At 42.4% G+C, this 26906-nt stretch overlaps 1 long non-coding RNA gene across 2 annotated transcripts in view; it reads right to left on the reverse strand.

Moving 5' to 3' along the window:
• Positions 1-26906, reverse strand: part of LOC115348880 — a 49370-nt gene that overhangs the window by 21160 nt on the left and 1304 nt on the right. Inside the window, exons 2-4 of one of the 2 annotated variants that reach the window (XR_003925951.1) lie at positions 20667-20728; positions 8875-9411; positions 7451-7570 (exon numbers count right to left, since the gene is read on the reverse strand). This is a non-coding gene — a long non-coding RNA (uncharacterized LOC115348880). Of the gene's footprint in view, positions 1-7450; positions 7673-8874; positions 9412-20666; positions 20729-26906 lie in introns of both variants that reach the window. The other variant, XR_003925950.1, reaches the window with a different exon arrangement.

Below are 26906 nucleotides of genomic sequence, written 5' to 3' on the forward strand. Positions count from 1 at the left end.
CAAGAGCCGTGCCATCGCCTGTAAGCGCAGCGGCAGCTTCCCGTCAGCAACATGCTGGACACCCAGCAGGTGTAGTGTCAGTTTGGACACCCATGCCCCGTCCAACGCAAGCGACCTCCTCTAGCAGCATGGACTTACATAAAATCAAGTACACGCCTTGGTATCTAGGTAACTTTCCTGTAGCCTCAAAAGTCAGAGTCACTGACAGGTAGCAGTATGGAGCGTGGTATTTTGAAGGAGCCTCTCGTAAAAGAAGTTGCAAATCCACCCATTCTGTGGGCAGCACTGACCAGGCCCAAAAGCAGAAGAAAAACTCTTTTCTTTTCCTCTTTCCTTCCCTATCTTTGAAGGAAAAAAGTGCCCAAAAGACATTAGTGCAACCAGTAGCAGAATTATGTATTTATAATAAATAAGTGTAACAGAAACAAAAGTCATGTATTAAAGAAAAAAAGTATAGTATTGAAAAGGGAAAAAGAAAGTGCTGGCAATAAACAGAAAATAAGAATATTGAAACCACTGCCGAGAGCAGTACAAAATAATCATTCACGTCTTCCTGCATTAGCATCACTTTTCAGGGAGCATACCTAGAGAATGCAAAGCACACAAGATTTTGCTACAAAACCCCTCATTTCCATGCAAGTGCGAAGTTACAAGGCTAGACCTCTGTGGGTCAGAGTCCCCCATAGACGCTGAGAGCTGGCCTTGCTCAGTCCCTCCGGGTTGGGGCCAAGGCAAGTGAGCCCCTTGGTTGAGCTGCAGCCTGCCATGGCATCTCCCCGCAGCAGGTAATCCACAGCGCTTGGTACAACAACCCAAGAGGTGGGATCCTTGGCTGGTTTTCAGTAGCACTGCAACACGGGCTATATAAAAAAACAAACAAACAAACAAAAAAACCACCCAAAAAACATTTCTCAAGGTGTGTTTTGATATTAGGGAACTTGAATCAAAGCCTTACTGCAGCATTACTTTTAGATTAAAGCATGTGTCATAGGCCTTCATTTTCCTGTGGGGAAAAAACCAGCCCCACACCCCTGCCTTTGTCATTTGTGTTTCAGGGCCAAAAAATACCCTACAGTCAGAAATAGAGACTTTCTTACACTTACTGCACACTTCACTGAATTTTCTCTATTGAGCTCCTACAGTGTGCGACTCAACAGCAATTTCTAAAAGGATTTATTAACATTAGGACCAATAGTTATCAAATATTCAGTGATTATATCAAAAATAGATACTTGTAAACAACATTGCAAAGAATATATTTTGGACTTCTGTAAGCATTTCCTTCACACTTTCTAAAGATTTTACTTTTTTTTTTTTTTTTTTTTAAAATGAAGACTGAATATATGCTGCCATCTACTGGAAGGTGTAACTTCATCAAGCAAAATTTAAATGTTTTTCCCCAAAAACCTTGAGAAGGGATCAACTTTACTTCCCTACAGTTGCTCTGCTTAACTCTGTTCCTTAACATTTAGCATATATATACAAGACTATATTTAAAACAGTGAAAAATAAGCTAAAACGGTAAACAAAAGAATTACCTTATGCCTCAACTGTTTGTTTGCCCCATACTAGGAGCAAAACTCACTGCAGAGGCTTACTGCACCTTCTGCAAGTTTTACTTGTCGCTGGTGAGAAAAAATAGGTAAACGACATTTTTTTTGCTGGAATACATATCTGAGCTTTTGGTAAGGAAGGAATTAGGTGGTATTCATGCGTTACTGTCTGGCCACACTCCTTACAGCCTGCTGACTCTCAGAAAGAACATGGAGAACAGTTTCGAAGCACTGCTAGATGCTCGGTATTAGTCTCAACTGAATCTCTTCCCCACCCAGACTGATGCTTCTCACCCTGCTCTTCAAGTCAGCAGAGGATTAGTCCTTGCCCTCCGGCATCCGACCCATCGTCGCCAGCGGTCAGCGTTGGTGTGCTCCCCACCAGGCACGGGGAGAAAACCCAGGGAGCAAGCAGTGCCCACGCCGAGGGGAGAGAGCCCCGCTGCTCCCCAGCAGCTGGAGCGAGCCCGTGGGGCCAGAGCGCTCCGTCGGCACAGCTCCGTCCCCAACCACGCACGTGTCCTTCACAAGACAGCCGTTCAGCTGCAGAAAACACACTACGTTCGGGCAGCGCTTGTCAGGTCTATTGCTTATAGTACAGGGGAAAATAAACAATGACTATTTCTGCATGTTTTGGTAGGGCATAGCCCAAGTGTCCTTTTAAAGTGAAACCTCCAGCACTCTTAACCTGCATTCCTAAGTTTTGGTCTCTAAAGCACTTACTGGTGTCTCAGGAGACTCACACTATTCTTCTGCAATTCCAGTTATTACCATATTAGGGAACCAGTGAAAAACAGCTGTTTCTCCATTTTTTGTTTTGGGGTTTTTTTCCAGGTCAGAAGAGGCTGTAGCTGCCAATACAACAGCATGCCAAGCAGGAGTGGTGACACAAACGAGAGCTGATGCACAGGACACTCGTCACTCAGATGCAATTGTCCAGTAAGATAACTCCCATTCCTTTTGAGACAGCTGGGGGATATCTCAGGTATACCCTGGGGAGAGCCTGCCTCACCTCAGCTACCCCGCGCTGCTAGAAGGATGCCCAGACCTGAAGCGCCCAGCTGGCCTTGCCCATTAAGACAATGCAGCTTTTTTGATGCTGGATAAAAGTTCTACTTAACTAGAACTAGAGAACATACGGAGGACTGGGAAGGCGTCGCAATAAGGTCTAGAAGCAAACATCATTAAAAAAAGCACAAGGTATTATGTTAGTAAAAAGTGCTTACAGAAGTAAGAGCTGTCTACAGATTCCTCTGCAAATTCAATACATCCATTAAAGGACAGTACTGGGGAAGAAATAGAATAATCTCTCAAATAAATTTGGGAAGGAAACAATAGAGGATGAGGTACAAAGATGGAAAAGTACAAAGGGAAGTAAAAGAAGTCTTTCACTTAAATATTCATTTCTGAGTAAACACAGCTAGATGATTACAGCGGTTATTCAGGTAAAAGTATAGTGAAAAATGTGTTTTGAAAGCACCTAGGAATGTTAAGTATACAGCCCAATACAACAGCAGAAGGGGCACCAAGAGACCAGTAAATGGCAAAGTATTCGCGATGCCCAACAGGAGAAATGCCAAGAGGGTCTCAGCTGTGGGGTGCGCAGTGGGAAAGCATTGACCAGTTTAACTCAACACACAGAGAGGTTAGGACCAGCAGCAAGGGAATTTCAAAGCAAGCATTTAGGAACAAATCCTCTTATGCTGAAGAAGAGCAACAGGTAGAGAAAGAATATGGACTAATGAAAGCCAAGTCTTGGCAAACATTTGGCCTAACAATCTTTAAAAAGGGGATTATCTTTACAGCATTGGACAGATAGAACAAACTAGGCATGATTTAGCTTTAAAATATCATTACCAGGTAACTTGATTTACTGACAAGATGAAAACAAACTATTGTCCAAACAACTGAAGGAAAAATATGACCAAGAAAACTGCCACAAGCAAGTAGCTATTAACTAGCAAAGTACAGTGATTAATTTTCTCCAAATATGGAGGGTTCTGTGAAGCTCAGTCCTTAGCAAGCTGTACTTTCCTGTCCCTTCACTGGTAATGTGAAGGACAATGCAAAATCTCACATAAATCCCACATGAGCATGCTGCACCGGAGGAGACGGCGGGTCTGACCCAGAGGAGAAGGCAGCCACCCTTGGCCTCCGCCCCGACTGCACCGACCCAACCGGGTCCTCCCCTCCCCACCAGACCTCTGCGCTGGGTGCCCTTTTCCTCTGAAAACGCACAGGCAGCACTGGTGTCACCAAACAGCGCTTCTCAGCCAAATAAACTGAAATAACAGCCTGCACTTCTTCAGGGCAGCACTTCAGTGCCAGCTGAAAAGCAGCAAGCCCGACCCGGTGTCCTGTGGACGTGTCCGTGGACACCCACATCGCTGCCCAAACCTCCTCTCCCCAGGGCAGCAAACTCTCCCAGGCCGCAGGTGGCAGCTCATGAGCTGCTCCCGGCCCGGCTGCCGGCGGGAACCGCTGCAATCGCCATCTCTTGCCCACCGAGGCGTCAGCACCCGACATTTTGTCACCACCGGGAGATCAGAGCTAATGGCAAGACCTGAAATACCAAGGTGGCCTGGTGCAGGATGCACAGGGGAAAGGTTTTAGTGGCTTACGCTATCAAACTGTGGGATTAACAGAACTGACCTAAGGTTACAACTGTTTATTCTTCACTGAAAATTAACTTTGCCTGTCCTTCGTGAAGTTCAAAGCAACTTCATATTTACAGATAAAGCTACTCAGTGGGATTTAAATTTCATTTGCAAGTTCACATGAGTGGCAGGTCAACCTGTGAAGTTAGAAATAAGGAGGTAACAGAGATGTTCACACGGCTGCATCCCTGCCCCTCCAAAAGCAACAAATTCTCCTGAGAGCTAGGTGCATTTGGTCCAGCCACCATCACTGTTTCAGATGCAGCTGAAACCTTGGTGAGACCTCCTGGCCCTCCCACAGCACGAGGTGGGTGAGATCAGGTAAAAGGGCCCATTTCAGGCAAGCCCACCTCCTCCTTTTCTGTCGACGAGCTGCGAAGGCAGTTCCTGCAGCGGGGCAGGCATCGGCACTGACGCCGCACGAGCAGCACGGCGAGGGAAAGCGATCACCGCGGAACACAAGAGGCGGCATCGAACCCTTCACTTCCAGGAAACTCGTTACAGAAAGTCCTTGTATAAACCTGCACCGTTCTCTCCAGCTGACTGACCCACGCCTCCCCGAGGACCCCGTCGGCCGAGCTGCTGCTTGGGCGGAGGAGTCTCGTGGGCTAACAATTCTCCCAGGGCCAGCCGGCGAAGGATGCTCCTGTCTGAGGAGGAGGTGCGCGCACTGACGGGCACGCGCGCTCTCGCTGCCAGCTCGCCCCGATCCCGGCCCGCCACCAGGGCAGAGGGAGAGCTCGCAGGATGAAAACAGAGCAAAACAACGCTCGCAGTCAGACACGCGGGGACACGGGCACCCGCTGCACCTTCGCGGTGCTGCCGTCATGTCCCAGCGAGGCCGGGAGCAACGGAGGAGACGGAGGACCACCGGGTAACGGCGCAGGCCCCGGCAGAGCTGAGAGGACGATGCCGCGGCGCAGGTTACAGCCCCGACGGTCCTTGGCTCCCGGCAGAGCCGTGCCAGGACTGGGCAGGCACCGGTGAGGCCGCAGCAACCGTGCCGCGTCGGCGGGCTGACCGCGCGGCCGGCTCGCGGCTGGACGTGCCCTCGCGGCGCTGGCGTGCAAAACCCCTCCGTGAGCACCCGAAGCCGCTGGACCTGCGCGTCCCCTGGCCCCAGCTCAGCTCCCCAGGCCTCGCCAGACCGACCCGTCTCGCCTCCCGGACAGCTCGCCTATGCCAAAGAAACCGGGAAGGCAGCTCTACTCCTAATCTATTATTTAACAGCATAGCTTAGCTTCGTATTTGGTTTTATACAGATGTAGTGAGACTTTTTTTGTTGTTTTTTTTTTATAACAGGTATTAATGTATGTTTAGTTTAAACATATTGCCCCGTGGGTCTCATTAGCAGTGTAACAAAATGCCTGGGTAAAAATATTCAGCAGATAAAAAGACAGAATTTTAAAATATTGTAGGCCTACAAAAATAATCTAGATGAATGATGAAAGGTGTCAGAGAACTGCTCGACCACATCAAACAATGAAAACATTCTTGGAGATGGGCTACTTAAATATTAAATAAATACCCAGAATTTCTGTAAATGCTGAACAGGAGATATGATGGAATGTTATTTTTCCTAATCTGTTCATACTGTAATTGTGGACTCTATACTCCAGCTAAAAAGATCATTTATCTTATGCTGAGTATTTCAATTGCTTTTTCTCCAATAAATTACAGATATTACCTTCAACTGGTAACTAAGCACAGCAAAAAAGTTTCAGGCACAGCTGATATGCTTGTAAAATATTTAACATTTGTCTAACATATGACTTTTATAAAATATTTTATCTCTATTTTTTTAAAACTTTTTCTAATCAAATTATGTACGGCTAAAAAATTTGCGATTCTACACAGAAAGACTAGTTTTAGGGGGGAAAAGGCTACTTACATGCAAATAACCTGAACACACAGTGGTGTTAATACTAATAACAATACATATTTGATCTGGGACCTAAAGGAGGATGTCTGTAGTGTGGCCACCAACATGTATCAGGTATATTTCCACAGTGTCATAGATACACAAATAATTTATGCAAAATAAACCCGAAGCATAAGTAACTGTATGTATGAAAACAGGGAAACTAATCAAAGTAGAAAATGCGTTAATGACAGTTAGCAGCCAGGAAAAAATTGCTCTATCAGAAGTGGGCAGAGGGAGGCTGAAAATGCATCCCTGGGGAAGGAGCGGTGCCAGGCACTGCCCATCTCCAGGCTCGGGGCACAGCCTCAGCATGGCACCCGCAAGGAGCTCAAGTCAAGGTTCTGATTTATATTTTGCCACCTTAACAATGGAGGCATTTCCTCCCATTATTACGCAGTATTAAAAATCTAGTTCTAAGAAAAAGGACAGGTAACTGCACAGATCTGCAGTGCTTATTTCATCAACATAAATATTTAATGCCACACCATTCAGTCTGAAATATCAGATATTTACTGTTTGGATGGGATTACAGAAAAATCTGAGCTAAATCAGAGACTACAGTGTGGTATTTAATTTTTTTGTGGTTGTTTTAGCTGGGCAAATGTGAGCAGTGGGTCTAGCATTACAGTTCTGTAATTTCTAAGAACGAGTGCTTTTTCATTGTGTCTGTGTAAGAGCTCAGTTCAAATTATAAAATTTACATCAAATTTCAGCACTTCCACAAATATTGAGGGTCTGAACATGTTTCATCTCAGGCATTAGAGTGACTATGTGTCTTCCACTGGAAGCACAGGTTGCTGCTTCTCATACCGCAAATGTAGGAAAGCTATTCCTGGTAGAGAAACACAGTTTGATAGGATTTGGGTTTAGCCTGACGATGTTGAATAATCATGTTCAGAAATAAATGCTTATGCTTGTTTTATTATATCATACTCTAGTATTACTGTTAGTGAAGTAATATACCTGTTTAGGGATAAATCTAGCAGTGGGAGAAACCAAACCAAAGGGGTTTCTCCTCAGAGCTGCAACCTGTGTGCATTCAGAATCATACCCACTGACATTTGTGACAAAAATAAGCATTTACCAATTTGCTGATTCTACAGGTAGAAAGAGACTATAATGACTATCTAGCCTGACCTTCTAGATAACATAACCAATTTTCATTCTGTGATTTCCATATGAAGCCCATAATTTCTGGCTGATTAATGCAGAGACATCCACCCAATTTGATTTAGTGACTTCAAGTGATCGACTACACCTCTAAGTGAGCTGTTCCTATGGCAAATTGCACTGGCTGTTAAATAACTGCAACTTACTTATTCTCCAAGTTTGCCTATAGCACCAGCTTCCAGTCACAGAAGAAATTCTCCACAAAGGTTCTCACAGACCACGATGACGTCGTTTCCTCACCGATGACGTCGTTTTCTCACCGTCTCCTGGACAAACGAGACAAACCCAGCTTCTCCCGTCAATTCACATGTCTCTCCGTAATTGATTTCTCTTTTGCAACACCATTATTGTTTCTTGTTCCACTTAGCCTGAAGAATAAACAGCTTAAGGGGAGTGAGCAGCAGTCAATTATGTTTTGTGCATCATTTATTAATTTACTATTCATCCCAAGTGTAAATCAAAAGAGCATAGTCAATGGGCTTGGGTGACAAGGAGGTCATAAATCGAGGGATCAGTGGCACAGCTGTAACTTACTTCATCCCACAGAACTTTTACAAACACTAATGAAACTCAAAATGGAAATGGATTATCTCATCTCTCCGATCCAACAAACACAGAACTTCACATTTATTTTTAAGTCAATTTTCAGAGCAAATGGCAACTTGTAAAGTGCCTTTGAGAAGAATACTTACAAATAAAATGATAAAAAAGCAATTTCTGGGTATAGAGAAAAACTGTATTAGGCAATTTACTTTTACCATTCCTTTAAAAAAATTAACCTTTCCGGTTCAAGATCTTATCCTAACTGAACCAGGATATATTCCAAAATACATAGCGACGTGCTTGATTCTTTTTTTTTTGCACCCAAAATGGCTTAAGTTAGGAAACACTTAAAAGTTTTGCATCACTAATTTCAATTCAGCATTCAATTTAACAATGTACTGTGCAACACATAAATAGATTAAAGTGCTTGTGTCTAACCTAAGCAAGATATTACTAAGAAAATATTTTCAACAGCAGCATGGCAGAGTATAAATATTCATTATTATTTTCTGTTATTCAAAGACGCAAAGGAAAGAGCGAGCCACCCGCTTTAAGCGAAGCTCCAACCCTGCAATTTTCTCTTACAGCAAGGGCAAAGCGCCAAGGACCCTTCCCCCAGCAGTGCTGGCAAGGGGGAACTTCCACACCACGCATCAAGTGGGACCCAGGCGCAGCCCCTCTCCATCCACCGTTTGGGCATGTGCTAGTATTTCACCACAGAAGCAAGTATACAACTACACGAGCTACTGGAGTCCTAAGATGATCTCACTCTTCCGATTTACCAGAGGAGTAGAAGACATTAGGTTTCTTTTGGGTTTGTATTGTTTATTTTAGTAGAGCTTTTACTTTACAATACTATAATCAATATTTTGATCTATTTGTGAAGCTGAATATGATTTATCTGTGATTTGGCTTATTCAACAAACAAGTACTTACGGAAAATATCCTTCAAGTACACAGATGCATTTACATATACAAAAAGAAACTCCTTTTGTGCAATACATTCACATTTATAGTAGAGACATACCTCTCATCCTGAAAATTTTTAATCAGCTGCTAATATTTCTTCATTTGTTCTCTATTTTCCTCAACAGTTCTTTGTCTTGTCTTTATGGTACCTTCATGATTCCTCCATCTGTCAAGTCTTAACCAAGCCCGTGTCAAAGCAACACGTCAAGCACTGAAGTCTTGACCTAATGAACACTGAAATGGGTTTTGTTTCTTGCTTCTGAAGAACCAAGTATACCTTTGCCTCACCATTTCAATAATCTTGATCTTTTCATTTGATGCTGTTGTAAAGCTCTTCCAGGACTCAAGACCTCTTCTTCACACGTTTTCTGAATTCCACATTGTTTCTCTTCAAGAAACTCTTGAAAATACCAGCTGCCTTTCTCTGTGTTGGTTTACATTTGTGTAACCCTGTGCAGCATCAGAGCATAGCTGTCATGTTGTTCACTCTTTGAGTAGCTTTAGCAGCAAAACGAAATGGGCCAAATCTTCTAGATCCACGCACTCCAGCAAAATCGCTTTTTTCTAAGTTAACTGGGTGGAGTCGGGCATTGTCCTGCAGAGCAGAACGACTGTGAAAATGAGACTTGCAGGGCACTGCAGGCACCCCACTCACCCTGCAGGGCTGCCAGCTTATCCCGCGCTGCTAGAACAGATTTGTACACCTGGAAGGGCCAAATTTCATTTCTGCTTGTTTCTCTATATCAGTGTTTTCCATTTTTAGTGGGCTGATGAAGAAAAGAACATAGCATTAAATCCAGTCTTTGGACTATAAAAATGTACAATTACAAAAATTCTCATTTTTTCTTAGAATTTAGTATTTGTTGACAACAGATTTATTGTGTAACACGAGCTTCTGTCTTGCTGTGTTGAATTAAGTATCATAGTCCTTTGAAATATGACTTAAACAGGTTGCCCTCTATATATTATGCCACCATCTCCCAGAATCTGCCCAAACACGCTGATGAAGCCTACGCCATGGCTCAAAGTAAAAAACTTGTAAGGACCTTCCCTTGAGACAGCACAAGTGCTCGCTGTGACTGCCAAGACGAAGTCCAGCACTGCTCCCACTGAAGTCAAACCAAGCCTTTCAATAAACAACTTCTAGACCCTAAACTCTATAAACAAAGTAAGTAAAAATCAATAATTTTCTGAAAGTTTCACAACTTCCTACAGTAGCTGCTTTTTAAAATAGATTTTAAAAAATCTTCTGACAATGCAAAACTCACTGCATAAAATTGTATACGAGTAGAAGATAATAATACAAATGATGTTTCTGCATGTCCATATTTGAAATGTATTCCTTCTCTACTGGTACGATAGGTCTTCCAGTATCTCCTTTGAAATTATGCATCAGATTTATGTGAAAACGTATATTCCATCTACTATATTCACACTTAAAATCCAATTCTCCTGTTTTTCATAATCCTGATATAAACCAGACTAAAATAGTGTCTATTTTACTTTACTTACGAGGAAAATTTTCTCAGCATGACCATATACAAGATGGTGAATTATTTTTGCAGGGGATTTTGTTTGCAAAACAAGTGTTCTGTTTCTAAGACTGTGCAGCACTCCAGAAGTTACAACACATCCTTCTTCTGCCTGACTTTTTATACTTTCCACTGATACTACTTTGGAGGTAGTGTGAACAATTTATCAAGGGCAGATTAAAAAGGATTAGCCTTTCCACTCTCAGTACAAGGAAGGTACAGGGAGGGAAGCCGGAATTCGGACTGCTTTTTCTGCGCTCACGCTGCTCACTGCCGAGAGAGGATTGCCAGGACGCGAGAGAACCCCAGCCTCCCCCTGTTTAGTCTAAACTTCATTTACTCCTTCAACGCTCTGTAGATCGGATAGGTGGAATGTCTGTGGCAAGTTCAGAATTTGTCTGGCGACAAGACACTATTTTCTGGAGTCTCCAAGCTGCCGCAGTTTCACAAGCCTTTGCTGGAAGGTGCCCGCCTGCCTGCACGCAGCTGCTCAAGGAGGAACAGCCTTCGTGTACCGTCACTTAATGAGGGACACCGGGCAAAACGACTGGGCTCCCACGAACACGGATGCAATGCTGCAGACAGGGAAACTGTAACTTGAACATCTCGTCCCCATGGGGCCACCCACGACGGGGAAACGGAGAGGTGAGGGGCCCCTCGGGCCTGGGAGAGGGCGGCTGTCGGAAACCGGGCTGCAGAAAGGATAAAGTTCAGGAAGACCACTGAGTGAAGGAGCAGCTAACATTAATACTTCAGAACTGATGTATTAACTCCTAACTGCTTCACACATCCTCATTAGCATAGTTTTACTAGCTGGTATTTGCAGTATATATCCAAGCGCCTCCCTAATATAGAATCATAGAATCATTTAGGTTGGAAAAGACTTTTCAGATCATCGAATGCAACCGATATCTAATGACAGTTCTATATTATCCTGGAAGATGATGCATGGTATGACACGTACCAAGCACGACTATGAGGATGGGTATTAAGAAGAACTAAACACAATTAGAAAGTCAGGTTTTTGCAACCGAAAGGATAATCGCACCATCTTTTCAACATTCATGTAACTAGAGCGGTATGTTTTATAAACATCAGCACAATTGTTGTATTTGTATCCAAATGTTTTCCTTTTCATTAACAGAACGTAAAAGAATATCGAAGGCCCCAACACTCAGAAACAAGCGGTACAATCGGCTCCGAATCGGCCCACGTTACAAGACCTCCACAGGACACGACCCGCTGCGCCGCAGGAGCCCCAATGCCACCCTTCGCCCCGGCGCAGCAGGGACTGCAGCTGCGGCCAGCAGCGCTCAGCCCTCCGGCCGCCGCACCTGGACACAGCAGCCGTGACAGCGGCGGCACAGGGACGCGAGGACGAGCCCCGCGGCAGAGCGAGCCCGGCGTGGGCGCCGCGGGTACGGCACAAGGCGGGACATGCCAGGCGTGAGGACGTTTCTGGGGACAACTCTTCTCGGGCCAGGCGCAGCGCGCCAAACGCAAGGTCTGCCTCGGCAAAGCCAGGGCACGTCGCAGCCGCGACGCCGGCAGCCCTGCCGCTCGCCTGGCTGCGCGCGGAGACGCGGGGCACGGCCCGTGCCGCCTTCGCCGCGTTCCCCAAGCCCGCGTGCCACCGGGAAAGCAGGTGGCCGATGTTGTGCCACGTCACAGGTGAAACGAGGAGCCGAGGGACCCTCTCCCATCCACAAACCCCTCCTCTCACGACACTGCCGCCGTTTCCCGAGGCCTCGTGGTTTTTTTCCCCGAATCAAACAGTAATTTTTCATCCCAGGAGAGAGGGAGGCTGAAAGCACAGGAGAGACCAAGCGGGGCCCGCAGCCCTGGCCCCAGGGCGGTGGCAGCAGCCGCAGTTCAGAGAGGGCTCCGGCACTCCCAACCTGGCCAGACCCTCACGAGAACGGAACACAATAATCCCTGCCGCAGCCGATCCCTACCAAGCTTTCCAGCTGCTGTATCCAAAGCCAAATACAAGAGGAAGACCAATTTGATCTTATTTTTCCTAATATGGACAAAAAGCAGTGTTTTCACCACATCTTATGTTGGAAATAGCTAACCACCTACTAGAATTAGACCCACAAATGTCTGCTTGAATGTCGAAGCTTGTGTTTGCCAAAGCTTAATCCACCCGTAGATGGATTTCCAGCAGCTGGGGAAACAAGGCGTAGGACCTTGCCCGCCGCTTCAAGGCCACTCCCACGCACAGGCAGAGACATTATGAGAAAACCCGATGTAACTGATGAAAACGTGAAGTATCTCGTTGCTGGCTCAGGACTGTCTGGTTTGAAAGCATTTCAGATCTTACATCAGGAGTAATTTCCCTTTACAAAATACTCCCCTCACAAAATCCTGTGCTTTCTCCTATGATAAACCAGTACACACCTGTTTTAAGACACCGTACCTCTCTGTTACACCAACTACTCTTCCACACATTTAAACAAAAGTTCTAAAAAGGCTATTTCATTTATATTTATAAATCCTCAAAACCCTTTTGCTACAGGATTTAATATAAATGAATACCTTGGTGTACTTCCCAGAGCCGCTTCCACCCCTCTGCTCAATTGCTCCTGTAACAGCTGCAAGTTGTCAGGACTTTTCTCAGTGTCTTACTCAAGAATAGTACCTTCAGCAGCACATCTCCTGTGAGGGTCCCAGTTATTGCTTTCCAGAGTTCAAAACTTCATTTAGTTACAGCTTATGTTATTTACGGAAACTCACTACACCGATTCTAAATCCGTGCCAAAATGCATTGCTGCACTGAAAAGAATAGTGACAGTTTTAAACTCCAATAATTCACAACAGATAGATAGAAATCAACCCTGTGCGTCATGGAGAAGTTATGCTGTTCATTTGCTTCTCTCTAACCTTTACTCCAACTCCAGCTATAGCACATACACCACAAACAGCACATTAAGGGCAAGGCAACATGTATGTGAAACCTCTTGATCAAGTCACTTGATCAAATGTTAGAGCCTCATCTACTGAAGCCAGTGACCAAACTCATAAGAATAATGCACAGATCTGTTCCTTTCACACTTCATCATATGCTTGTTAAAATACATGAAATTAATCCAGGGAAAGGAAGGGCAAAGTCCTAATACAAACTGTCATATTAAGGCCAGATATTTCCTAAGTTATCAAAGACTTGGAAGAAATGCTCTGTGAACTTTTCTGCTCTTCTTGGAGCAGTGGAAAGAAATGTAAAATACTTTCTCCGGAAAGACACATGACAAGAAAAAACCCAAACGTTAAAGAGTCCATAAGTGGTTACTTTATTGTGTCTATCGTTGAATACTCGGTTCTCAGAAAGGATGGCTGAATCCACCTCTTCAGCAAATTTTGCTTTTCAGGTTCAAATAACCAGCATTGTTAGTTCAAAATTAATAATAATCTCACTCCCCATTATGGCAGGAATTTTCTACATGGAAGTCATTATGAAATTAATATTGTAGAATATAAGCCCATTTAAAGAAGGAACAGAGTAATGTTGTAGATAAGTCACCTACAGAAAAGAGAAAGGACCAAATCCAACAATTGTACCAACCCTCTTGCTCTGAACTTTCCTTCATCTTTCTCACCTCTTTTTTCTGCCATATGGCCTACATGGTATAATTTCGTTATTTTTAAACTTAAAAAGAAAAAAATCCTAGTTCTGTTCTCTGAGGTGAAAATTATCATTAACTGAGAAGAGTAGGACAATACCATCCTACCTTGAAACTGTAAAGGGCAAAAAGGTGTTGGAAAGGCAGAAAAGCAGAAAAGTTATATCTAAAAAGGAAGCAAACTTTTTCTTCTATTCATAGAAGTGGAATTTCTAATGCTTTTTATACTTGATACCACTAAGACAGGACAGCAGTTCTTATTTAAGCACCATAAAAGATGGCACATGTAAATATGCACCTTGTGCTCAGTGGCAGGGAGCTCACACAGTAACAACTAATACAGCAAAGTGCTATATATGCATAGACATAACCTAGAGATGACTGCAATACATAAATACAGAAAATACATAATACCTACGAGTGTTTCAGTTGCAGCAGCAATGGGATCATATTGCAGTAACAGTATAATAAAAATTACCCCAAAACCACCCCCCTGCATTAACCCCCAGCCCCTGATTCCCTGTACCCCCCTCCCCCTCGACTCTCCTTTGCCTCCAGTCCCCCACCCATTCCTCAAGAACTTACTTTCAAGCACCAGGACATTTAAAGGCCAGTTAACTTATCAAGGCTTCAGATTTCACATACATAAATACAGGATTTAAACCTAGAGATCTACCCCTATCTCATATTTGTGTCATATGTCAACATAACCGTAAGAAAGTCGGCAGTGTCCTGGGACTTTTGAGGAGGAGGGTTGCCAGCAGGTGGAGGTGGTCCGTCCCTCCACCCAGCACTGGTGGGACCACACCAGCTGTGCTGGGTCCAGCTTCCCAGTGCGAGAGAGACATGGACACACTGCAGAGTCCAGCGAGGGGCCACCAAGATGCTGAAGGGACGGGAGCATCTCTCCCATGAGGAGAGGCTGGGAGAGCTGGGACTGCTTAGCCCGGAGCAGAGCAGGCTCAGGGGGATCTCATCCATGTGGATAAACACCTGCGGGGAGGGTGCCGAGAGGACGGAGCCAGGCTCTTCCAGTGGTGCCCAGTGCCAGGACCAGAGGCCACGGGCACACACTGACATGCAGGAAGGTCCCTCTGGACATCAGGAGACACGTTCTCACTGTGAGGGTGACCGAGAACCACCAGGGAGGTGGTGGAGTCTCCATCCTTGGAGGTAACTCGGAACCCATCTGGACACGGTCCTGGGCCACCAGCTCTGGGTCGCCCTGCCTGAGCACGGGGTTGGTCTAGACAACATCCAGAGGTCTCCACCAACTTCGACTGGCCTGGGATTCTGTGACAATTTCCTATATGTAGTGTCTGTTTTTATCACTTGCCCAGAATTCTTAGAATGGTTCTTTCCTCTGTTTGCAGAGTTCATTTTTCTTAGAAAAAAATGTTTTGAATAGTGCACTTACTCGTTTCCCAGATGAATGCTCTTCACCCTCAGTGTTCTGTTCTGGTTTAATGATGTGGTACATAAAGTTTTTCCTATCACACACTGAGGGTGTGCTTTGACTGTTAATTCGTTTATCTTCATCTCTGACATAATGTCTCCGCAGTGGAAGTTCAGGCAAAGGAATTCTACTGTAAAAACAACCTTTGTGACTATTTCACCATATATAAAAAAAGTAGGTAGTACTCAAAATTGGAATAAAGCTGAGTAAATTCTTTTGTCGCAGCTGAAATTAAGTGAACTGCCATACTGAAATGTTTACTTAATATTAATGAAATATCTAGTCTGAAATCTTAGAAAATTTAAGAAAATCCATATTTAAACCCCTCAAAGTTTATTTAACATATCTCAGCAGGATGGATGAACAATGAAGGATTTTTTCATATACAATATGCAGTGATATACGCAGAGCCAATACAAACATAAGGGTCTTCTCAGATCCTTTGGGCAAGAAGTTTGCCAAGCTGGGGTGGACTGACTGGCTGCCATCAATAACAAAGAAAATATGCTATAGAAAGTTCTGCTTATATCAATCAAAGTTAGACCCATCCAAATTAGGATTTGCACAGCCTGCTTGTAAGGTGAACCTGTCTACTGCAAAGGGGAATCCACCCCAGGGTTACTACTTGACTTGTCATATAGTTTACTTTCTTTTTATGGATGTTAACATGAATAGTACAGTATTCCAGTAAGGATGATCGAATCTTCCCTCTCTTTACCTTTACAGTCAACAATCCTACTTAGGTACAATGAGTGACATATTTATTCTCACTTGAACAGCATTAGACATAACCAGTCTCATACCGACACAGCCCAAGAAACGATGGTAGTGATCACAAGAACTGAATCCATGACGTACCATGAAGAGGAGCAAATTTTCCCGCAGCACTGTAGCACCATCGTCAGGCAGTGAGAGGAAATCTTCCAGCTCTCTGGTCCCAACTTTACTCCATCTCACTGTCACAAAAACCCAAACCTCTATTTATGCCCCTTCCACCCTTAACCAGAGTCCACCAGGTGCACAGAGTGGATTCTCCCACCGAAATCAATTACAGGACCTCACCCCATGTAATCCCACGCAGAACTGCAGTATTAACTTGGGGTTTCTTTGAAGGATGTTTAAGCTGAAGGATGAGATGCTAACAGAAAATACTCTTTCTTGTTTAAAATCAGTGGCCACATAGGAGTGCCAGTGTATGGTAAAAGCCCCACGTCTTTTTAAGGTGCCAGCAGTGATCCTGCAAATTAAGGACCACTAGTGAGCCCCATTTCAGTGCCAAATAAAATGACTGAAACTAAAACAGAAATAAAAGCTCCCATACCTTATGGACAAAGCAGCAAAGTTTCTGAGCAGAAAGAAAAATGCCGCCTTGCTCTCTGCTGGCATTTTAACAGGGCAGTACACTAGCAAACGTGGTCACTGTGACTCAGGGCATACTCTCCAGACCTCTAAGGAGGATTTATTAACCATCTTTAATAAATATCATTTTGTGAAATTGCAAAAAGTGCATCTCACAAAACAAATGAGCTAATACAGTCTGGAGGATCTTTAGAGGAACCTAACAGAGGTAAGCAAATGAACAAATAGCAGCTGGTAAAATTCAGTGTTGATAAATGCAAGGTTAACGCACATGTAAAGGAATATTCTGATAATATTGGTATGTTCTGATAATATGATGTTATTGATAAACTTCATTGATTTCTAAAATTCCCATAAAATCGTGAAAAGAAACAGTGCACCATCAATGAAAAAATGTAACAATAGTATGCAATAAATGAGTGCCAAAGAAATTAAACTGGATACGGTAACACTTTTTAGGTCAATTGTATATTCTCACCCAGAATACTGTTCAGTTCTGGTTATACCAACTAGAAAAGATGATGTTGGGGGAAAGTTCAGCTATGGAAAAATGGAAATTATATAAGGCATAGATAAGCATTCTAATGAAGATCACCAATATTGATAAGGAATAAAATAAATACAAATGGGCATTGAAACAAGTATTCAAATAAATCCTGTAAGGATCAGAAAGGAGACTGGAGACTCCCACTCTGTTTCCCATAGTACAAAACAGGCAAATACAACTCCATTTAAAAATGTCAAATTCAAAAGTGATCAAAAGGAATGAGATAATGGTCTTTAAGGAATAAGTGGTCTTTAAGGAATGCATAATTCTGCCTGTGGAAGGGCGGGACATCAGCACAGCGTGGTGATGGGGAGAGGAGCACTCAACCCCAGGGAAAGGAAAGCCCAGCCTCTCCTCCCCCAAGCCCACAACTGCTGGGAATTGAAGAGTGGACGCTCTAGTGTAGCATTCCCCTTATAGTACTGGCATACTGCCTAAAGACAGGCTTTTAACATATAAAATGTTAAACGTGGGTTTCCATATATTTCATGTTCATATGTTTCCATATGTTTAGCATATGAAAATAAGTTAAATTCTAGAATCACAATTTTTCATTAATTTTCTTACTCTTCTTCTCATCCAGATGGCACTTGTAAATGAAAAAGACATGGTACCAGGTTCATCTTTGGTTTAATTTAAGTCTGGCTTGTTACTGAAGGAGCATCAGTCATTCTAAATTAATTTTACACAGGTATTCCTTGCTTAAATGTAGAGACGGATTTTAATGTCTCAGAAATGAGAAAAATTAGGATGTTTTTATAAAAAGATATTTTTTGTCCTGAAAGCTTTGACTCTGGTCTGTTACAAAAACAAGAGTTTAATCAAATGAAACATTGTCTGGAAGTGATCTCCACATTTCAAGGAAACCCGTACTAGTCACAGTTAATATTCAGTAAGTATAAAGAATAAGTATATAATTTTCAGAATGTAATGTACAGTACTTCAAAAAGATTGACGAAACATTATCTGCAAAGGACTTCATACTAACATAATAATGAAACAGTTTTCAAGCCATTATGGAGACACCGAGGTTTTTATGGTAATATGTAATATGGCAATAAAACCCCGTAAAATGCATAAGCATGAAGAACAAAAATGTTAAAGGTCCCTGCTTTGAACAGCTATTTGTTTAAGAGTACAGCTGTGTTTAGTAATTGCAGCTATTTGCCTCTGTCTGAAAACAATCAGGGCATCGGCACCATTTCCATTCTCTCCTGGAAGGACAACATGAGACTTGGACAGAAAAGCCTGCAAGACAAGTCTTGTTGCTCTGTAATAAACACAGCTCAGCTACTACACTGGAATAAATAAGACAATGTGTTTTGTGTCCAATTTGCAGAAAAATGTGCAAGCTTTGTCACTGTGGCAATGATCATATTTAATCCTGCTATCTGTTTTAAGAACACAAAATTACCACTGTACAGTATGTTCCTTGTACCTATTTGGAGTATTTGGTATCAGGCTCCAGGTACAGCTGGCAAGAATTAAGCCCACGTCCTCCTTGGAATCACATCAGCACACACATAATCTCCCAGCAAAGCATTAAAGCAAGGTAGAGCTTTTCTCCTGCCATAACCCCACATCACCTTAATAAGGGTGTTTGAAAAATCACCCTCTCGGTGTGCTTGGCACCTGACTGACTCGGGGACAGAGCCGCTATTCCACCCCCGCCGGCTGCGTCTCCCGCTGCGGGTTTCCCTACTGTTGGTGCCGTGCCACGCTCCCTGCTTTCTCCCTCCTGCCTCTCCCGCAGTACCGCTCCTGCTCTCCCTCCTCCCACCGTTTCTCTGTTCACTCAGAATCCTGACCCGCGCGCTGCTGCGTCCTCCAGTGCCTCCCCAGTGCCTCCCGCCCATTCCCGGCACGCACGCACGCACGCTGCCAGGCGGGACGAAGGGATGCTCTGCCATCGCCAAGGTGCCTGGCTCGCCCTGCCACCTCTGCAACGCGTCCCACAGCCAGCGGCGAGCGGACAGACGCTGGGCCGTGCTGCGAAGGGCCACTGCGGGCAAGCTCACCCCGCCGCGCGCGGCCGAGGGGGGCCTGCCAGCAGCCCCCACCTCACGGGGCCTCTCTGACAGCCCAGCACCATTGGAAGTCACCACCAACCTTGCACAGCGCTTATCTGCCAGCCCTGTGGTGGTGGTGGTCTATCCTCCATGTGATTAGGCATGAGTTAATAAAAATCGCAGACTGGTTTTTTCTGGATCACTTGGATATGAAGTTACCATAACTTGAGGATTATGCAAAATAACAGGCAAAATCAGGCAGCCCACTACAGCGGAACGGAAAATTCTGGAGATATTATTTCTCCATTTTAACAGTTTTCCCCCTCAGACACCCAGAAGACGTTTTTAAGAGCTGCAGCCAGTTAGTGAACTAGTGAGGTGGCCTACCTCTGCTAACAAAGACTACGGCTCTTCAGATACTGCGCATCAAACAGCATGAGCAAAACCCCTTCCCACCATTTCGAACGCAGCTTCTGAGACACCAAAGGAAGCTCGCAAGGTTCCCCAGGTACGCACACCGACGTCCTAGTCAGAGCACGGTGGTTAATAACCAGTTCCATCAGCCTTCCCCGAAGGCAGCACACTACTCTGCATACCCACAGCATTAGCGTTCCAAGATTGTTTTTAATTATGTAGCTGGAGTGAGAAAATGTCACTCTCCCAGAGGAAAAACTTGATCTTTCAAAATAATACAGACGCTGTCACTCTTCACAAGCTTAGTAGTTCAAGAAAACTATCACTGAGGCACAGAAATTTTTTATCTCTTTTATTTATCCACTAAGTAAAAACAGACTAAAATATCACTGAAACAAACTGAAAGAAGAAGGATCAATAGGCAGAAAAATAATGCCATGATCCTCTGTCTGTCTTGATTAAAATTCTGATGGCCAGAATACAAATAAAAAAATGATCCTCAGGAAAAGAATGTGAGTTGAGGAAATACAAAAAATACCAAAAAGATCCAATTATAGCACCAGTCGTGAACAGGGAATTTTTCACAAGACCACCCAAAAGGAAAGCCTTCCTCTGAAAAAAAAAAAAAACAACCCAAGAGCTTTTAACCAGATATAAAGCAAACACATCATCTAAAGACAGGAACAACAACCTATGCAGGGTAAATTCCATGGACCTTAGCCGTCACTACAGAAAGGTCAGGGCCAAAACTGACTCTGCTGTACCTGAAACTACAGTTCTGCAAAAAATTGGTAACCAAAGCTAAGGGTGCACTTAAACTACCACCTGTTTCGGGGAAGGAAGGAATAATCTATCCTCAAAAGCAATCTTTTATTGTCTATGTCAAACAAAGTTGAGTAACTGTATGTTTTACCTCCTCCACAGGCATTCTTCTGCATTTCTGCCTCACTTGCTCATGAGAACATACTTTCAATCCTAGGAAAAGAGCATAAATATGCTACAGGTTACCAAAGCTTGTGAGAGTCAAAAGAAGGAAATTCTGTCAAATGCAGTTAGCCCCCCACCTTCCCCCTTTTGAAGAATACTAATACTGTGATGTTCCATTAATACATTCTTATACTAGACAGTAGAGTTGGTAAAGAAAAAGCGTAAGGTACAACCTTGTTCTGGAAAGCTGCAAGAAAATAGCCTACTTCATGAAAATAATAAGACAACATCTGTATGTTAAAATGTCAACAAAACTGCAGAAAGCCTCCAGGCCCAGGAAAATTATGCCAATCCAAGTACACAAGTAACGGTGGGGAATAGCACAAATTGCTGTACCTGGTAAAAGCACAGCTAAACATACAAGCTAGAGAGAAAGGCACAGAAAATAAACCATGTCACCTACAGAGTCAGGATGCACTACACTGACTTATCAAAAAAGATTTGAATGAAGAAATGTTTTGACCAACAGAACCGCATCTGTTAGCTTCACCAAACGGTAAAAATGCATCAAGTCTGGATAACTTCTGTACATAGTTTCAGCACTGGGATCTGACAAAACACTAAAATCCTAATACATAAACTTTTTGATAAAGTCATCCAACTGAATAAATACATATATCAAATACCTTCTGCTTTTTAATATTATTACTAGAGTGATTGTTCTTATAGTTACAAAGTATGGGCAGGTTTACACGCAAATTAAGTTATTTTACATCTTCACAATGAAATAGAATCAAGTTCTTAACAATGTAAGAGATAAAATGAAAATGCAGTAATGATTTTATCTGCAGTAGATGCTATTTACAATACTTGTTTTCTGCCATTCACCTGAGTTTAACAATTTAAACTAAGTATGTTAGTAAACAAATGCTGAGATTCCAAAAGTTCATCCTCAATGACAAAGAAGTATCTTGTTGAATGCAGCGTGCGCACAGAATCATAGAACACTTCCAGGGAGTGGGCATCCACAACTTCTCTGGGCAATATAGCTCTAATATAACATCCTTGAAAGCATATGGTATGAAAGACACCAAGTTCAGAGTTGTGCAGATCCAATATCCTGGCTCACAGTACAGTCATTGTGTATTTTTTATTTTGAGGTAGAATCTCATGTCACCGTACTTTGGCAAAAGCAAATAACATAGAAACTTTCATATCTCATAACATTAGTGGATTTACATATCCTGTAAAATCAAATTATGCTATGTTAAGTAAAAGCATAGTCTGTTCTATGCACAAAATTTTTCATACTGCTTTTTAACTTCTGGAAGTACTATTTTTTAGACCACTAGCATATTTAAAACTAGATAGATTAAATAATGATTGACTATTAACAGACCTTGAAATTATTTCCATAAGCAATAGTTTTGTTACATCAAAAGGGACCTGAGCAAAACTGAGTGATCATTTACAGAAATATGGTCAGAAATTTTAAAAGACAGTTTAAATGGTTTTGCTGGTGTCTTTGCTATCCTTTGTCACCAAGGCAACGATCAATTTACAAATAGCCTACGAAAAATATTGTCCTATGCAAAAACAGTAATGTGAGAGCCTGTCTGTATTTAAGTCATGGATTTTGATGAACATTTGTAATAAAAAAAATAGCTTTATCATGAAATGTCTCCAGGTAGCTAGTTTTGATGAAAGATTTATCATATGCCCACTGGCCTAGAAAATGGAAAATATTTTACAATAACTACTAGGCTTAGAGAATGGTTAGAAGCAGGAGAATGAGTTTTTCCCTATCTGCTTTCAGGCAAAGGACTTGGGCTCCCCAAAGACAAAGTAACAGAAATGATAATGAAAACGTTTAGGAAGGACTCACACAAAGAATAAATGGGGAAGTTTTAAAAAGCCCAATGGAAAGCCTTGAATATAGAGGAAAACAAATTAGTATGATTTTGCAGTAAACAAGAAATATTTTGTTTAGCTGTAAATCTAGCCAAGTTGAGAAAATGCATGCTGAAAAGACTTCTAGAGAAAACAGACGTGGGAATGTAGAGAAAGATGGGACGATATAGTCCAGGGTGAGAAGGGAATGCCAGAAAGCAATAGAGCACGGGCTTCCTATCTGTATACAACTGCATCTTTCTTGTCCTGCTAAGTAAGGAGGGATGAAGTATTAAGTAAGATTTCTAAAAGATCTCCACGCGGGCCATTAGGCCCCAGGGGCAGAGCAATGTCCCCAGCTTGTTTAATTCACCTGCCGGAAGGCAGGGACAAGAGACAGCGGTGGGGCAGCCCACCGGGCTGAGCCCGGCTCCGAGCAGAGTCCCCGGGCTGCTGGCACGGGGGGACCGCCAGCCCCCCGCTGCTGCCAGGGCTGCTCTAACCGCACGCAGGGAGGCAAGCACCACTTCTACACATCTCAGGAGCGGACCCCAGTACTGGAACCCAGCGCAAGTTCTGCAAAAAGCTCAAATTGGGAGGCTCAACTGGTTTATTATGCAGCCACATGAAATAAACATTTTCAGTAATGGATCCCTAATCCTATTAGATTGAACACAGTTCAATAAAGTATTGTGTTAATGACTCTCTAATCAAACAAGAGCCATGCAATTAGAAAAAGCATCCTCACAACCGAACCTTTTAGAGAACAGCGTGCTACAAGCTGGCTTACCTCTCTAGCAACAGGAGAGATGTCAAGGAGAAGACAATGGCAAAAACATTTCTATTTGTCAGGAAGTTTCCATTTCCCAACAATTTCCTCATCAGAAATTACATAGTAACCCCATGCTTTGAAGGAGAAAATGCCATTAACAACAATACGCCTACAGGCTATTTGCAGACTCAGTGGAGTATCAAACAAGGAGAGGCCTATCAGATTAGGACTGAAAGGTAATGAATGCACATTAGCCATTTTTCCAATTTCATTATCACAAAGATACAGCAGACTTAATTCCTTCATGCCTTCCCAACACACTGGACCTGGAAGATGCCATATCCGAAATAATGATGAAAATTCATCCTTCAGAAAAATGTAATTTATTAACACCTAACATTATAAACCATCATACGCAAGCCAGCTCAATACTGGAATAAATAGAAGTAAATTTACCGACTAGACAAGGGCTGAACCTGGCCTTCACGACTGCAGGATGATCATGCGAAACTCGGAGGTCATGGCAGCAGCTATGAAACACCAGGCAGCCTTTGAGGCATTCCATGTGGCGCCATCTTTTTACACATGTAACAAAACTGGGCCTACTGCAAATCTTCCATTAGACTGGACTTTTGGATTAGGTTGCTCTAAGCAGTGTTGCAGAATTTTTCTGTTTCTGGCTTGTTCTGTCTCATTTTATCTCCAGCACATATAGAGCTCAGAAGGCCAAATGTGAAACTGCAGGTTAAAGTTCAACTTTTGCTCCATGAACTGAAAGATTAAATAGTAGATTAACAGTAGATTAAAACTGAGAACTGGAAAATGTATACCAAATACCTACAGAAAAACCTTCTGAGTCAGTTTGGGGATAGGGGTCAATGCACAGTAGGAACAATAAATCATTACCAGCTTACAATATGTAAGCTGTCATATAGACTTTTCCTATTGTTTACTTATGTCACTTAAAACACGTACAAAATACTTGCAAGAAGTTGTTCTATCGTCTTCTCTGTACAGCAAAGACTTTTATTTTCCCAAACGACAGCCCTTAAGCCAAATCCATTTCAATACTGAAAAATCTTGAATTCACATGTAACTAACCATTTCATCATCGTCATCCTTTCCGCTCATTTATAAAGGAAGGGAGACCTCAATCACTGCAACTCCTGGTATCAGCCCTTCTCACCTAACAGGAGGGTGGACATGGCAAAAGCACTGGCCTTTTTATCACACATGGCAAAAATTCTGTGAGCCCAAGATGTAACCACCTGTTCCTAGTAAAAAAATGAATATACTCAGTCAGAAGAGTTTTGTCCGTGAAGAAATCATACCTTATTCAAAATATATATGGCTCCTAAGGAATACAATTACACAAGTCTAAAGACACATCAACTTCATTTTTTGCATCTTCACAAATATTATTATTTACCTGATGTGCGGGGAGCTCCAGCACAACACCAAATGAATCAATATTCACAACGTAATTATTTCAGAGGATGTGTATTTTAAGGGAAAAAACAATATTGCAAATGCCCCCCATTCCTTAGATACAGCCCATTTAACTAAACTATGACCAGACCTTCTAACTTTTTTACAACAGACTTTGATCAATAGTTTGTTGATTCAAGTATCAGACTTTTTTTGAAGTAGAAACAAGATGTTCAGTATTCAGTTAACTTCCTCATGATAAGCTCTCTGCTTTGAGATCCAGGAAAAGAAGAATACAAAGACTATGTAAAAGGCTATGTGTTCAGCTTTAACAGGAGAATTTCAGATAACTAAAGAAAACATCCAAGTATTTGTTATAATACTACTTATGAAATACCATACACCCACAGGGTAGGAAAAACTCCAGTGGCACTAATTGTTTAAGTAAGAAATACTGTTGTGCTAACAACATATTGTACACGACATATTGCATTCCAAAGGGTGACAGAAAGTACTTTGCTAACTACTGGCAAGATTCCACAACACTCACATTTACTCAACCAAATGTTCATACACAAATACAATGAGCTGTGTATCAATCCATTCTCTCTACTTGACACAAGGATTGTAGACCCAGGCTGGATCTAAGGCTGTTTACACCAAACACTGAAGGATAAGGGATACCAGCATGATCAGATGGGAGGTGAGGTAGCTTTCAGCAACACACACCAACATATGAGCTTTCTGCTGTTTTGTAACCACAATTTCCATAGGAAAACACAATTTGGGGACTTACACTTCAGTTAAATACCAGTGTAAATAGTTTTGCTCTTACAAAAGCTCTCTTGGGATTCTCCACTAAGCACAAACAGTGAACACCTCCACTTCCCTCGCTCGGACAAAATGTATTTCCTGGAGCAGCTTACTGGCTCTGCCACTGTATCTAATGAATCACCAACATCACTTTATATATTATTTGAAATTTTGGGGGACAGAGCAATGCAGTATTGATGAAAAATCTATTATTTCCTGGAATCAACTATCAGGTTAAGTGATTATAAAATACTACTATTAAAAGTATGAATAACCACCCAACTGAAATAACTTTAAAAGAAATTATTCCCATGAATAGTTGGATCCGATAATTATTCTAGACTTGGGTTATCTTAGAGAGTGCAAAGATTATTCTAGAGAGTGCAAACAGAAACGTATGCATTAGGAAGTTTGACTAATGATGAAAAGTTCAAAACAAAAATTCTGTTGAACTGCAGCAATATTTTCTTGCAAGCATTAGGGTCCCAATTATAGCTTCAAAGGCTTGCTGCAGTTAAAAAGAAGTTAGTGTTATTGTCAGTAAACCATTAATTACTTTGTATCTCTAGTAGTTTCCTAAATTACTTGTAAATTAGCATGTACTTTTAATCACACTGTGAAAACTGTGTCACTATTGAGAGAAATATATATGAGTTATAAAAGACACCTCTCCCAAACAGTATTTATTATATACAATGTCTTAACACATGCAAGTCAGAGATGCATTAAGAGCACAATCAGTAAGGGGGAATCTACCATAACACAATAAAAAGATTTTCCAACTTCAATTCCTTTTTTCCAATTCAGAAAGCTAGGAATTCTCCTTTGGCAAATAAATTACTCATAAGGAATGGGACACAGGAAAACTTGCTGGTTAATATGTGAGGGTTCCCAGCTATGTTAAGAATCACTCATTCTTCTGACTTAAAATGGAAAATGTTTGCTTAATGTCTGTCTAGACCACTTTTTAATGTAAGCGGGGCAATGCAGTTTTTAATTGGGTTCCTAAAACACAGTCAAATTGATAGGATTCACCACTAAAGCTACATTAGCCAGAAGGTAAGAAAGGGGAAAACAGTATTAAAAAAAACAACTGTAAAAAGCAGTGACTCTTCACCTAATTAAACCTTAGGTACCTTAGGTAACTAAACCTTACATCTCTAAAGCTGGACTTGGGATTCAGGAACTTTTTCTCATTGAGGTCAAGAGAGTTGTTGTCAACAACAAAAACTCAATGCAAAAGAAAAGAGCAAAAGTATAGTTCCAACAAAATAGACTGTGCTCCTTACTAGAGTAAGTTAAGAACATAAGGAAGAATCAAAC

This window comes from Aquila chrysaetos, chromosome 12 (assembly GCF_900496995.4).
Source record: "Aquila chrysaetos chrysaetos chromosome 12, bAquChr1.4, whole genome shotgun sequence".
Classification (NCBI taxonomy): Eukaryota; Metazoa; Chordata; class Aves; order Accipitriformes; family Accipitridae; genus Aquila; species Aquila chrysaetos.